We start from the raw sequence: 13,359 nt of genomic DNA, 5'->3' as shown, positions 1-13,359 counted from the left end.
GAAGGTTGAGCTCAATAATTGTTTCTGATAATCTCCACTTTAAAAATGTCTCAGAACAAATCTTTTATGAAGATTAATTAACTTTTTTCGTGAATCACATCTTTATTTAGATTTCTCTTGAAGTTTTCATCTTTTAAAATCATAATAAAACCTTAGTTCCATGTATGACTTTCATAGATAAATTGTTTTCAACAATATTCCGGGTTTTACTTGGAGCGATACCGACAGGGAGCGCCGTGTATTTCCTTCATACATTTTCTTTCTGGAATGGAAATGGAAGACATTATAAGCATACACAAATTTGGAGACACGGAATGCCCTGAACTCCCATCCAACGAATCAATGGATTCTACACCTAAGTCTGGCGCATAGCCACCTAGATTTTGGAATAGTGTGCCGTAATCTCTCTGGAATTACACGCGCGCGCGTGCAGACTGCATTACCTCTAATTTGTTACAGAAAAGACAAGAGTTCATCAATCTCGCCTCTTAAACGGTGTGCAGTTTTAAAACAGTATTTTCTTATAAAATATTCATAGAAATCGGGAGACGAAACAACACGTGTGGTTATTGAAGTCGAAGGCACGTTGTTCAACAAGGGTTGTATACATCTGGTAATGCTAGGTATTTAAATTTTCGCCAGAGTTTGCTACAAAGCACGTATTGTAAGTAAAACCAGACCGTTAATTTTCTGACGTACCTAGCAAAAATCTGTATTCTTATGTTTAATGACAATTAAAACACAGCACGGTCGACAATCTCTGATGATTAGAATAATGGGTATCGATCTAGACAAAAAATCAATGCGAAATTTAGATTTAAAAGCACGTGGTGTTATGGAAAGTTTGGGCTGTGAATGATTAAAGTGCCATTTATCTTGTAAATAAACATTTGAGAGGTTCCAAATCTTACTCCGTTGCGACTTGTTTGTCGTAGAATTTCAGAATGCTAGAATATATTGTACAAATTCTAAGAAATTTTTGGATCCGAAGTCGGTTTTTGTTCATATACCATTGCTAAAAAGTCACATATCTTTAATTAAAGTTTAATTCCAGGATTCGAAATTTAAATATCGAATTCAATTTTTATTTTACTGAACAAGAACAAAAGTTGAATAAAATGGCGAGCAAAAATAATCAATACGTGTTGTGAGAAACATTGAGGATGTATAGAGTAGTCTCCCCTTTCAGAAACCTGATGCCAAACGTGAATGAAATAGTGATATGATAGGCATTGATATGAGTTGAATAAAGGCGTTGAAATTCAAGATATTGATATCGTTACTGTTTTGTTGTATGAGTTGATGGTACAATGGAGAAACAATTTTGCAAATATAGAGTGACCTCCCTTTGAGAAAATCGTAAGATTCATATGATATCATGAGTATTGGCGAAAATGTTAACCAGAGTATGTTAATGTTATTTCAACATTCGGATAACGTCAGTTCCCTAAACGTGAAGTTTGTGTATACGAAATAAAAGCCAAATATCTTAATGAGTTGGATCTGGTACTCATGACGATTGTAAACCATCTGTATGTCCGATTATTCATAATACCTTGGACGGTTCAAAGTACAGGAAATTGCCAGTTTCCTTCAGATTTGCGAAATCCAAAATATTTCAATGAAACATTTTTCTCCATGTACGTTCATGTTTAATAAAATTCCATCGATTCCAATTTCTATAGAGTACCTTTTGACCTCGCTTCCCCGTAGGCACGTCCGCCATTTTTGGAAACAAAAGGAAGGACAACTTTGGCGGAATATGACGTAGGGTTACCATGGAAGCAAGTCTTTCAGAAACAAATGCTGTGGGAATATGACCTTAATGCCCTTGTTAGATGACGATTCTCAACCAATCAGTGACATTATTACAAAGTATAATATATATTATCTCAATTTTTACGTCATAATATTATCATTTTAGTACCACAATATGTCATACCAAAAAAGCTTTCATAATGTAAAAAAGAAAAAAGGGGAAAAACACGATAGGATGACGTCATGCATTTAACAATAAAATGATCAACATTTGGTTCTGGTGTCAAATACAACGCTTTTATGACAGAACAAATAGTTTCCATAAAGATGGCATATGTATCCGAAAACAGTAGGTATATAATTTTTTATCATCAGAAATCATTTAAATCACAAAGCATGTTCCCAGTTTAAATAGATAATGTATTGTAGCATGTCCCTGGTCGAAAATTATTGGCCTTTCATATATACAGTGTTGAAATATCTCATTCATAGAAATAACACAAAGACGGAGTGCATATATATCGTAAAATTACGGGAACGGAAGGTCGTGTCTAATTTTCCATGTATAACAAATCCGGAAAACGCCTACGGCATGAGCAAATGAGAAACATGTCAAAGGTGAGAGATTAAGTAGTAAAGCCATCTTTTATCGGGAGAAATGATGGAGTAAAATCCATTTCTATTTTAATAATCTAGTTGTACTATCGATGCAAGATCTGTAAATCTTTTATTACAATGCAGAGACACGAACTTAAGTCGTGATATGCAGAACAATATGACGGTATTGGCTAGGTTTAAGCTCATTCCAACGATCGCCTTCTCAATGGTGGTTAGGGCCGGCGTGGATTAATGTACGTAATCCTATAACACACTGTACATCATGCAGGATGTCCGTCGCAAAACATCCGAAGCATCGGGTGTAAAATAGCTAACACACGACAACATAGACCGGTTACTCTCCAAGTTTCCTGAGAAATACGTCGAACCACACACCACGGATCTTCAACAGACGCTGCAAAATTCCACGCTCAGCCAATTGAGCTGTACTGCTCCTCCTACTGGTAACACAGTCATCAATATCTTCCTAATCTTTGTCTTCTTTCTTACATGATGAATGAGTGATATTAAAATTGCACGAGGACTAACAGAATAAATGAAATAAATAAGTATGAATTTCATATGGTCTGTCTGGGTGGCTTGGGCCTACACTCAAATTACTGAGGACTATGAATAATGAAAGTGACTATACAGGGATCGGCCTGGAAACAATACTTGTAACTGGAACCTAGTAATAATAAGTATGATACAGGTCTGGACATTCCAATTTCCAGGATCAGGTTTTATCAATGTACATTTGATATACACAGGGCAGGAGACTAAAAACTAATACTTGGCATGTTTTTACTTTAATAGTAAATGTTATAGTAAGTATACATGATAAGGGTAATATATAGCTATACATGTATCTTTGGTCTAGGACAAAAGTAACAATTATTAATAGGCATGGTTAGAGCTTACATAAGATCATATGCATGGCCAGGGCCTACAGTGTTGATATGCATGATCAGGGCATAGAAACATTATTGTACATGGTGGGACGAAGAAACGTTAAAATATATATTTCAAGATTGATCCGTGTTATGCTTTTTATCCGCCAATTCTTCATAATTATGAAAAATACATTTTCACTCGGAAATAATCAAAAGTATTTAAAAAAATTATTTGGAGTGAGCTAACCTGCTAGACTACAAAGTGTTGAGAAATGGTAAATACAAGACTTTGAAGCTATAATTGAAGTTAAATGGTCTCTCAATAAGACAGTGATATAGCTCTGTTCAGTGACATTCATCTGACATGTGGTTTAAAACCGCGTAAGAACACGAGATTCTCGTGTAAAATTAAATCACAAGCGCGTTTTCTATGTCATCAAGTTTACTGTCTCTGACAACGTCACGAAAGATTATTTCAAATGTTGCGTCACACTTTGAAAAATTTCTATAGATGTTATGCGTAGTTAGCAATTTCGGTTTAAACTTTTCCCTCTTTTTTGTTTATAATTGCATATTGCGTTACAGAGGGTGGGTAATCCATTATTCTGAAAGTATCATACTCGTGGTGCTAACAGAATGTATCAGAAAATGAATTCCCATTTTGAAATAGACAAGTTTTTCATTTTTTTTTATCTTACTTCCATGTATTTCGGTATCCGTGATTCTGACGAGGCAAAATCAATATAAAACGAGTGCCATATAACTAATATAAATAGATACAAGCATAGGGTTCTGTGTTTCACTTGACTTCAAAAAAATACAAAAATCGTAAATAAAGTATTGTCGTATACTGTGTTAAAATCTGAATTAGCAATACATACATTCAGTAGAAAACGTACCTTTTTCATTTGTGACGTCACAATGCATATGACGTAATTAAGTTATAACGTCACAATTGTGAAAATGGGATTATTCAGTCAATCGTCACAAAATCTCAGAATATGTCTGGATCACCTGTTATCCGGAAGTGATTACTCAAACAAACGAACAAATAGTAAATAACAAACAAGAATAAATGAAAAATGAATCCATTTTCATTTTCTCCTAAGTTCGATGAAAACCAGATCGAGGTATATCGGGCTCAACAAGCCCATCTGGTCAAGCCTATAAATACATATTCTGTGGTCAAGATGAGACGTCCATCAAAAAATAATCGTAGTAGATATAATTGTAATATTTGATTCTGTGTTGAATTCGCCTATGTATCATTAGCACGTCAGGTTTTTGTGTATGATACTGTATACTACAACTTAAAGTGATTCGGTCGGTGTAGCGATCAATAACTCTAGATGTCTCCTTTATGGTCACTTGCGGTATAAAAAAATAACCAGTGTTGACGGACGCCATCACCAGCAATAAGCGATATTTCAAAGCTATCGAATTTTAACAGAACAAATTTACGGTCAAACAATCGCTATAGCGTACCAGATAACCAAGTTTGTAACCATTGTCTTCTAGAGAAGACGTCTCTCTGACAGTCTACAAATAGAATCCGTTCAAAAAATGTCGTCACTTACTGACAGGATCAACTTTCATTTATAATTTCCGTGGTTATTTGTATTCTGAAATTCACACCAAGCCATTTCCCGACACGAACGCGTAAACAATTCCCGAGGAAATATTAGACACAGCATTTCGTGAAATCTAACTGAGAGCCGCATCACTTTTTAATGAAATATCAATGCGCCATGAACTGCTTTCATTTCAAACGAAAGAAAAAAAATAAAGTGATATAATTATTAAAAACATGACCACTTTTATACCAATAATCAAGTTAAATTTGTGACTATACTATTTCACACAATTGTTGTTTATGATGACGCGGGGAACTATATTATGATGGCTGCTCTCGGATTTAAACTATTTGGTTAAGCAGGAAATTAAGACTACGAGTTCCTGGTTTTATTTTGTTTCAGATATTTGAAAATGAAAAAAAAAAAAAAAAAATTGCTATCAACTTGCGTCATGCTATTTATCTTCCACCCGGATTGGCTTCATATCAACTGTATACACCCAACTAGTAACCGTTTATTGTTCAAAAGTCAATAATGTCACGCCATGACAGACGTTACAAGGAATAGACGTGTATATGTAGTCTGCTTACAAAATCGAACCGATATCAGCACAGTATGGAAAGTTTCCTGTATGTGCTGAAGAACGGGTTTATATCTAAGTCCGTGATTGATGGTGTTATTTCAGTTTATTTGTTTTTTGAGAAGTAATCCTGATGATAAAGAGGGGTGGCACATAATGGTCTATGAACACCTATTTCGGTTTTACTGTAGCCATATCTAGGGACATTGCAATTAACACCATGAAACATGCCATGTCGTATATACACTGTAAGTAGTACATTTGGAGACACATCAAAAACAAGAACATATCAACATGTGAACATGATCACAATTCAAACTCAAATCCAATAAACCTAGGGCAAAATATGAACAAAAGACAGATTAACTCGTGAAGATACAATAAGAATAAGACCAGATGTTCAGGAGAAGTAAGCGTCTTTTGCTCCGTCGACGACATACGCGAAATGAATCTTAGCCAATACATGTGTGTCATGTCATATTCTCAAATGAGAAGAAAGTATACAGCAACATTACCATTAGACACACTAACGAGCATCAAACACGTTCAGCTTCAAATCGTAGAAAGAAATAGTATATATCTCAATAAGATTGCTATGACGACCGTTAAACTTTCATCACCCTATATCTCTTGAAACCTATGTTACTAGTTTGTCCGTCAGTTGACGACTTCTTGCACGAAAATCATAATATGGGGTACAGACACTTGAATATCGAATCAACTTCGACGTGTTAAAACCTAACGTTAGAGAGGCATGTATATTGCTATCCATAAATGGAAAATTCTTATTAGGGAAAACATAATCATCACGCTTATCAGACAGTGTGGTGAAAAGTTGTCCATTTTGGTTTCGTTGTAGGAAAAGATCGATATAAGTGTTTGTATTGGAATGACAAAAAGTATCTCGACTTTTACTCTATATCACTCATGGCGTTGATCACATGGCAAAGAAATAATCGTCGAGATAATTTGATTAAAAAGTTCGACACCGACATGCATCTAAAATTTCTCCAAGAATTGAAATTAGATTTCATATTTGAGAGATTTATTCATATCATGTCATTTAAGTTAAAGCAGAAGCACCGGCGATGTATTGAGATCTCTGCACTTTTACATCCGTTATTCATCGTTTCAAATATTGATAAAGATAATCTAATTTTTCAAACGCTGTAAATGAAATCAAATGGATCTGTTATTACTTAATTGAAACGTAATAAGACTGATAAAAGCCTAAACATGATAAGTGGAATAAATGTTCTAAGAATATAATTATAATAGATCAGTTTATTTATTCCCCCACTGTACCGGAAATATTGTCAACCTGAAATAACAGTCGCAGACCAACAGAAATGATTACCGCCTTTGAAGTATCACATACATTCTATCAGATTCAACCCCCTATTCTATATTTATATACCACTTTCACAGTGTTACGCTATTTTGTCATTGAGACCGTGGTGTCACCTTTGGGTCGTACGTATTCATGTAATTGCGGCATTCGCTGTTAGTTTTTAATATTAGACATTACTATATCATAAGGGTGGGAATTAGGGGTTTAATTTCAATCTGGATATTTACTAAACATTTCCCCGACCCTGACGTGCAGCAATTACCCGTGCTTGTTTTAAACGCTGAACACTTTAGTGTTTAAGACAATGACACGGGCAGGAGGCAGATCAAAACAAAGCACTTAAGCTTCATGTGTTCCAGTATCATTGGATTTTTAGATTTTAATATTCAACATAATCAACATTTACGAAATCTACGAGTCTTTTGGGAAAATCACGCAATGCCTTATCCCATCTATCAGTGCACGCTGATGTAACTTCTGCTGGTATTACAACTCAAGTCGCCGATAACAGCGCGTGGATCACACGGAAAACAAAGCAAACGATAAGCATGCAGGTTCGCCTGTTGTTGCTTAGTGGGAACACTGATCATGCGACTCGATAAAATTTGATCGGCTTTAGAGGGGAAGACATACAAGGTCGGCGGACAATACTTCCTTGGCTCAATTACCGTAGTTCATCGAAAACACTTGAATCTAATAACTCTTTGTATGGATTCCCAGATGAGAAATAAAATAGCCGCTATATATTTCACAGTAATCACATTATTCTCGCAGAGCAGACTGACTTACCGGATATGACGTCAGACTGGAGACAATAAGGCGGACGGGACATGCTAACTATTTCGGAAATTCATATTCTGTTTGTCCTTGTCCAGTTTAGAGGGTATCCGGTGTTGTCTTATTTTTTGTCATCTCCTTTGCTTTATTTGGTATTTTTACCATCCGGAGCGCTTATTCAATTAAGGTATCATGTTCGCCTATCCGTGACTGAACTTAAACAAGTCAATCCAATATACAAATACATAATGATTATAGATATTCAGTATTTCGGAACATTTACTTCAGTACAATGTTACCATCCTGTGTCTAAAATCTGCTTACCATCTCGTCACACAATAGTGTACATAGGATTATAACGCAGCCGAAAAAGTCGGTCGATTCCTTACCATCTCGTACGCTACGTATGTCTGTGCTAGTACGCTCCACACTGATCATTTGTCTTGATGAAGGTGACCGTGTAGTCATCGAAACGCCACACTCTAATCTTCTACTGGTTGTGTTATAAGAACTTCTATTCTGAAAATATTTAGATATTAAGAGTTTTTGGGATGAATTTTCAGGGAAATTTAATTTACCTAGTTTAACTTAAACAACTTTAAGGATGATTTTGAAGGTATTTATTTCATATTTACTTAAACACAAATCAATGCTATATTTTGCATAACACTTTCAATGCCCATTCTATTTTGTGAGACGCATTCTAACTGTCATAAATATAGAACGCCTGTCCAACCAGAGATATTGTTTTCGAAATTAAAACAATTTGGCAAATTAGATTTGTATTAATCGACTTTTACGTGTTTAAATGCATCAAATTGATTCTATTTTCTATTGCTCATGTCAAATAGTTTATAAAATAATCTTGTTTGTTGGTATACAAATAAATATGTATTTACATGACCCCTCCAAACAGGTTATTTTGACAAAGAGATTTTGTCAGCAGTGTACTTCCTTGATATATTAAGATGCCTTCAAAGCCTCAACCACAACTATCATTTGTAGGTATATTTAGAAATACGTGCATACTTTCTTAAAATAGATTGGGGATATCCCTGGGTTATTGATCAACTCGTTAATTAGCAAAACTATAAGATCATTTTCAATGTATTTACTTTTTTGGGATAAAACGGTATACATATAATTAACAATTCTACAATACCATTGAAAGTGTTTTTTCATATACAATTCTGTATTTCGAGCTGAACACAGATCATGTAGAAAATGAAAATTATGATTTTTTTTCCATCCATGCGTTGGCTTAGCGTTCATGCAACAGTTAAGGCCGGGCAGTAATACCGGCCATGACCGAAAGGCCAATTCAGAAACAACCAAGAGTTTCATTTCACAGTTAAAAAAAAGATTTCTGCACCCTACCCTCTGTAGTCGTACCAGCGAGATTTGATTTGTTTCAAATATTGATAAATCAAAAAGCATTTCGTTTTTCTTTTTTTTTTCGGTGTTTGAAAAGTGCGAACTGGCAGGGTTCTAAAAGAGACTAACGAGACAACCGATCATGTCGTTTGGATGAATTAATCATTCCGATATAATTAACAGTGTTTTCATTTCAGATAACAAATGAATGCTGGAAAATAAATAGATAGTTTCATCCAAACAAAGTTTGAGAACGGAAACAGTACAAGAAAATCAAACATTGATGAATTCTTTCATTACACATAAAGAGAAACAAACGGGAAATGTATGCTTTTCATTAAAACATGATACGGAATCCACCAACATGTTGTAAACTGCACTTGCAGATGTGAGGAGAGCCGTGGGTTATTTTTAATCTGTAAACGAATTTAACAAAACAGGAATATTGTACAGTACGGTGTGAAACTCCATCTGAAATCCCCGCAGAATGAGAGGAAATTAATTCACAAGTGCAGCTACATCAAGCTAGTAATATATCAAGTTTGTGGTGTAACATCAATTTTGCAATTTATCAAGAATAACGTCAAGTTTGGCTCGTCCCTGGGCTCTATCACCGAAAAATGTTTATATTAACGACAAAACTGTGTTAAAAAAATAGCCTAGAAATGAAGGTGTTGGGCCTTGGAAGTTGATGTGCACTCTAATCGACGATGGGCTGGATCGTGAAAGCATGTTTTAGGAAGAGAGTCTCTTGGAACTTGTAGAGGGACGGATCTAAAAATGTCATTATAATCAATATCTACAAAGACGTGCTCGTCAGAAGTCCTCTTTTAACTATTATTAAGAACTGATCGCCATCTTCTGCTGCTGATGATGGCTGTTTTTTAAGACCACTTAACATTTTAGGTACAGCATGCACGACTTCGTCGTTAAAACGACGATTTTGGGAGTCGGCAAGAGTCAAATACCAGCTTCATTCGTTTCATAAATAGCCCCATAACTTTAACTTCATTTGAAAATAAACTTGAAGAATTGAAAGAAAATTTTCTCACAAAGAAATATATATCTTTTTACATTCAAAGGAATTCTATACTTAATCCTTTTATTTTAAAAGACATACAAAAAAATTTTCTAAAATCTAACCGAGCTTTTTTCGTCATGTTTTATAATAAGGGAGTATCATGTCTGTGGCTTTATTTTGGTCAAAATTCTTTCATGACAAGTAATGAGGGGATTCTATCTAGAAAAAAGGGATATTAGCTAGAGGGAGGGAGTCAACAAGACATCATGTACGTTTTAACTTAACATCCTATCTTATATCAGGTTCGTCCGCTACAGTAATGATAATTGCGTTGTACTCTGTCACAACAGTAGGGTCGATGTTTTTTGATGGCCGAGAGAGTTGGAATATGATGGAACAGATTTAATGATATCATGTCTCTACATTCCTGGTCGTCTTCTGAACAAAAAGCTGTAGTTCATTGTCGTTGCTGATGGATCATGTGCCCCCAAAGAGCATTGTAAGCGTAAAACTCGATTTAACATTCCGTGGCTACATCGCACTACAGGCATCTCAGGTTTCTGAATTATTTTATTGATAAATAATTCTTAATGGGGATCTTCGTCTCAATTCCAATTATAAATATGCCTTTCCTTACGTAACTGAAAGTAAGATGTATTAAATTCTAGTTTGTAGAAATTGATGTTTCATTTTCATTTTTTTTTTTTTTGCTTTTTCTCGGTTCTCCTTTTGAGAACGTAGCATCTTCTGTTTGTTGTTTATTCACTATTATTTTGTCTAATTTATCTTTTTAGCATGCATTGCAATTTGTGGATAACGTTGGTACTTTCTTCTTGTTCCTGCAACCTTTTTTTTTGCATCCATTTTTTTAATCTATATTCAGTATATCCTTTTTTGAATCAATGACACCTTCAATATTCACCCTCCAACACATTAAGAAATCAGATTAAAAAAATATGTTAAATTTCTAAAGGAACATTCTGAACATTTACGTTGATAAGTTAAAATGAAATTCATTATCGTGAAACACATTTCAAACCGATTTTAAACAAAAGATCCCAGATCGTTAAAGTTAATGATAAGACAATTAATTTGATGTTGTGACTAGTTTTTTGTACTCTTAAGTCTTTCGTAGGAGTACATATTAATCAAACAAAGTCTGTGTAAAATGATGCCCACAGGAGTTTAATGGAGATCTGCCAAAGTATTAAGTATATACAGCATTTTGTTAAATAATAATGCAAGGCTGGATTAACCTTCACTTGCAGTATATACGTTCATGAATACCAAAAGTACATATCTAGAACAGAGAGATCAACCGAGAGCATACGATGCTGCTAGAAATTCGTGTGGGAGGCTTGCCTGTATCGCCATGCTTAGATCGATACAGCGCCACCAGACGGCAGACTTTGGGCAAGGCTGAACTTTGTCCTCGACTTCTAATTAAATGTGACAAGTGTGAAGAAAATACTTGGTAGTCAAGTCACTTGTCCTAGGAGGTCAGTTTACCCTTTTATGAGTACTGATTTACTATTGGGCACGCGAGCGTGAGAGCTCGAGAGCGCGAGATACTTCCATTTCATACACAGATTCATGCCAGAGGGGATATATATATATATCTATATATATATATATAAAGAGCGCGAGATACTTCCATTTCAGACAGAGATTCATTCCAGAGGAGATATATATATATATATATAAAGATGATTTCAAAAGTCAGTACTATCAGACATACACTTCACACAGAACTGTACTTTGTACTGATATACACTTCACACAGAACTATACTTTGTACAGAGATACACTTCACACAGAACTAAACTTTGTACAAACACTTCACACAGAACTATACTTTGTACAGAGATACACTTCACACAGAACTATACTTTGTACTGATATACACTTTACACAGAATTGTACTTTGTACTGATATACACTTCACACAGTACTGCTCTTTGTACTGATATACACTTCACACAGAACTATACTTTGTACTGATATACACTTCACACAGAACTATACTTTGTACAGACAAACACTTCACACAGAACTATACTTTGTACTTTGTACTGATATACACTTCACACAGAACTATACTTTGTACAGAGATACACTTCACACAGAACTATACTTTGTACAGAGATACACTTCACAGAACTATACTTTGTACTGATATACACTTCACACAGAACTGTACATTGTACAAAGATACACTTCACACAGAACTATACTTTGTACAAACACTTCACACAGAACTATACTTTGTACAGAGATACACTTCACACAGAACTATACTTTGTACAGAGATACACTTCACACAGAACTATACTTTGTACAGAGATACACTTCACAGAACTATATTTTGTACTGATATACACTTCACACAGAACTGTACTTTGTACTGATATACACTTCACACAGAACTGTTCTTTGTACTGATATACACTTCACACAGAACTATACTTTGTACTGATATACACTTCACACAGAACTATACTTTGTACTGATATACACTTCACACAGAACTATACTTTGTACAGACAAACACTTCACACAGAACTATACTTTGTACAGACAAACACTTCACACAGAACTGTACTTTGTACTGATATACACTTCACACAGAACTATACTTTGTACAGAGATACACTTCACACAGAACTATACTTTGTACAGAGATACACTTCACAGAACTATACTTTGTACTGATATACACTTCACACAGAACTGTACATTGTACAAAGATACACTTCACACAGAACTATACTTTTTACACACTTCACACAGAACTATACTTTGTACAGAGATACACTTCACACAGAACTATTCTTTGTACAGAGATACACTTCACAGAACTATACTTTGTACAGATATACACTTCACAGTACACTGATATACACTTCACACAGAACTGTACTTTGTACTGATATACACTTCACACAGAACTGTACTTTGTACTGATATACACTTCACACAGAACTATACTTTGTACTGATATACACTTCACACAGAACTATACTTTGTACTGATATACACTTCACACAGAACTATACTTTGTACAGACAAACACTTCACACAGAACTGTACTTTGTACTGATATACACTTCACACAGAACTATACTTTGTACAGACACTAATATACACTTCACACAGAACTATACTTTGTACTGATATACACTTCACACAGAACTATACTTTGTACTGATATACACTTCACACAGAACTGTACTTTGTACTGATATACACTTCACACAGAACTATACTTTGTACAGACAAACACTTCACACATAACTATACTTTGTACTGATATACACTTCACACAGAACTTTACATTGTACAGAGATACACTTCACACAGAACTATACTTTGTATAGAGATACACTTCACACATAATTATACTTTGTACTGAAATACACTACACACAGAACTAT

This window comes from Ylistrum balloti, unplaced genomic scaffold (genome assembly GCF_031769215.1).
Source record: "Ylistrum balloti isolate Yb309-2 unplaced genomic scaffold, AGI_CSIRO_Ybal_v1 Utg372338, whole genome shotgun sequence".
In the NCBI taxonomy this organism is placed as follows: Eukaryota; Metazoa; Mollusca; class Bivalvia; order Pectinida; family Pectinidae; genus Ylistrum; species Ylistrum balloti.
This window is presented reverse-complemented; position numbering follows the sequence as displayed.